The sequence below is a fragment of the Ascaphus truei genome, unplaced genomic scaffold (assembly GCF_040206685.1).
Source record: "Ascaphus truei isolate aAscTru1 unplaced genomic scaffold, aAscTru1.hap1 HAP1_SCAFFOLD_1603, whole genome shotgun sequence".
NCBI lineage: Eukaryota > Metazoa > Chordata > Amphibia > Anura > Ascaphidae > Ascaphus > Ascaphus truei.
Genome location: NW_027454494.1, coordinates 72,206 through 75,678, shown reverse-complemented (window position 1 = coordinate 75,678; position 3,473 = coordinate 72,206).

Genomic DNA, 3,473 nt, shown 5'->3' with positions numbered 1-3,473 from the left:
TAAAATAATATCTATATCATTATTTACAATATATACAAACAAATAAACAGCATCAAATCAATATTATTCTCTTTTATTCTATGATTTAATAAAATGTTTTACCAGGAAGTAATACATTGAGAGTTACCTCTCGTTTTCAAGTATGTCCTGGGCACAGAGTAAAACAAATAATACATGGTTACATTAAAAGAACAGGATTATACAGTCAATTCACAGACATTTAACTGGACAGCGTTGGAAAATTGGGGAACAGGGGATAAAAGGGCTGGTGAGTTTCAGATTGAAATAGAGCAGCTTTAACATCACCAAACAGCAGTGAACTGCAGAAAACGTCTCACACCCTTTAGCTGCCTTTCGGCTGCGCCAAAGGCTGTCCGCCTTTGTGGCGACGCAGATTTTAGCCGAAAAAAACAAAAACGTCAGTGTTATTTACTGTACAAGTCTTGTTTCCTGTAGTATACATACATCAGAGCCCTCATTTGACAACTGCTGATTAAAGAGCTGAAGTTGGTGATTAACTTTAACGCTGTTCACATTCAGCGAGTGGATTTTAGAGGCCATTAGAATGGTTCACGTTTTAACTGGCAAGTTTCTTCTATTCATTCCCCAGCATTGTCCCTTTCGAGCCCCATTTTTTCGGAAGGCCCTGGTAGGGTGACCGGCTTCCCTCCTCGCTGAGCTCCAGAAGATCCCCTGGGGAAAGACTCGCTGCCCGAGTCTTCTTCCACCTGATCACCGCAACTACTGTGCAGAACCTCAAAACGCCCCTTTACACCCCCCCCTATGTAACCTCTACCCATCACATTCACGCCCCCCCCTTTTCCTCTTGCTATGATGACTTATCTATTAATAATAGGTATTTTTATTATGTTCCCACCTCAGTCCTCTGCGACTATCTTGTACCTGACTTCTCATACTGTACATAAACCTGGGCCCCTGCAGACGCACGTACCAGAACACCCTCCTATTGTCTCTGTACGTTCTTCCTACCTACCAATTAGACTGTATGCTCTTTGGAGCAGGGACTCCTCTTCCTAAATGTTACTTTTATGTCTGAAGCACTTCTTCCCATCATGTGTTATTTGTATTATGTGTTATTTATATTATTATGTCACGTGCATTACTGCTGTAAGCTCTATGTACTTGTACATTAATGGCGCTATATAAATATATATATATATATATATATATATACACCAGGACGTCTGCTTCTCTGTCTGGCAACATTGCAATAAAGGGATCCCATTATTTTTTAATGTTTCTGTCTTTGTTTTTATATTTCTTTCTGTTTCCAGTTTATCTAGCATAAATAATTGTATTAAGTATTAATTTCGCATCTATAAAGTAGGGGGAAGATCTTTAATTCTTCGTAACATTATGGTTTTTCTAGAAGGCAGTCACGTTTTCTCAACAAATGTTATATCTTCTCCCATATAATAGCTTCTATTCATCCAAATATCAAAGATACTGAATCCTTAGCTGTAGCTACGTTCACATTCAGCTGCATATACTCCAACACTTGGTCCCAGAAATCCGAGATCGAAGGGCAGTCCCAATAAGCCGTGCTTCAAGTTTGCTTTAGGTTGCTGGCAATTCGGACACTTATTCCTGTTTCTTTCTGTGTCCTTATAGCCTATGAAAATAAAATAAAGGTGTGCTCAGAGCTGGCAGTGCCTACGTCTGTTAGTATCTAAACACTATTGCACTTAAAAATATATGTGAGAAAATGCAGCTAGTATGGGATGATGGCTCAAGGTATCAACACTAGAGAGAGATAATAAAGAAAATACAGGCGCAAAAAGTCACATAATAAAAATCTTTTAGTCTAATATATAGATATGTGGATATCAATTGAACATACAATGAAAAAGCACTTAGATCAAACACCGCGCTAAACGAAGAAAAACATATAATGATGTTGTTAATAAAAAGCAACAATGCAAATATGAAACGACACAGTGTAACCAGATAGTCCCGTGTGAGTCACAAGCTGTTCTTTGAAGTGTTTGCCTAATCGTAGGGCAGGATAGAGAATGTCCGTGTCTACAATCTAGATTGTGTGCTATTTCTTCTATTTTTACTCTATGCTGTAGTTAGCGTTTTATGGTTCTATATTGCCTATGCGGCGATTTCAATAACATACTATTGGACTCTCTAAGAAAGCGAGGTTGGCTCATGTTCGCCAAGCACAGCTGCGTGGCTATTCGGGTGATTCAGCCCCCCCCCCCCCCCCACATTTTGGACGCTGTCACGTGGAGCTCAGCACTGAGGACCAGTAGCGGGTGCAATCCCTAACCGGACCTGATCCATATCCAACGGGCAGCAGAGGTTGTGGCAGGAGTGACGATCGGAGGTGTGGTTCCACCTGGGACCGGGCTTGCCTTCTACCACGCTTGGAGTCTGACTGTCCATCTTCGTAAGCCCAGGGCGGGTGCCTTCCCTATCAGCGGTTCTTCTACATAGAACACGGACATTCCCTATCCTGCCCTACGATTGGGCCATCACTTCAGAGAACAGCTTGTGACTCATACAGGACTATCTGTTAACACCCCCCGGGAGAGTTGTCCCACTCCTTGAGTGGAGCCCTATTTATTCCCTTAACATTTTATAGAATATCTTATACTATATTTGTGAAAGCACTGTATGCCTGTCTGGATGTCCTGTGTCCCTAGGGGAAATCTCATTGGTCCCTTGGCCCGCCCGCCCCCGCACACCTCTCATTGGCCTGAGGCGGAGTGACGGGCCAAAGGAGAGAGACACACATACACACACGCCCGCTCAACTCTAGAGACGCTGACGAGACGCTCACCAGGACACCAAAAGTAAGTACAACACTCCCCCCCCCCACTATCACCCCTCTGGCCCTCCTCAAAGGCTGGGCCAGACCGAGCAGCCGCTCACACCCCCAACCCCCTATCGCCACTCCGCATGCCGCCGCGGGCCAGACCGAGCAGCCGCTCACACCCCCAACCCCTCTCGCCACTCCGCATGCCGCCGCGGGCCAGACCGAGCAGCCGCTCACACCCCCAACCCCCTCTCGCCACTCCACATGCCGCCGCGGCCCATCACAAAAAGACCACTCCCCACTGTCAGCAATCATGCACACACGAAATCAGTTTACTGCACAAATCACAACATGCTCAACGTGGAACAGCTTTCACCCCCACCCCTCTCTTTGCCCCCCCCCACCACTCTCTTTGCCCCCCCCACCACTCTCTTTGCCCCCCCCACCACTCTCTTTGCCCCCCCCCACCACTCTCTTTGCCCCCCCCACCACTCTCTTTGCCCCCCCCCACCACTCTCTTTTTCCCCCCCCCACCACTCTCTTTGCCCCCCCCACCACTCTCTTTGCCCCCACCACTCTCTTTGCCCCCCCCACCCCTCTCTTTGCCCCCCCCACCCCTCTCTTTGCCCCCCCCACCCCTCTCTTTGCCCCCCCCAAGGGAAAGGTTCTATTGATTAGTATTGCTACA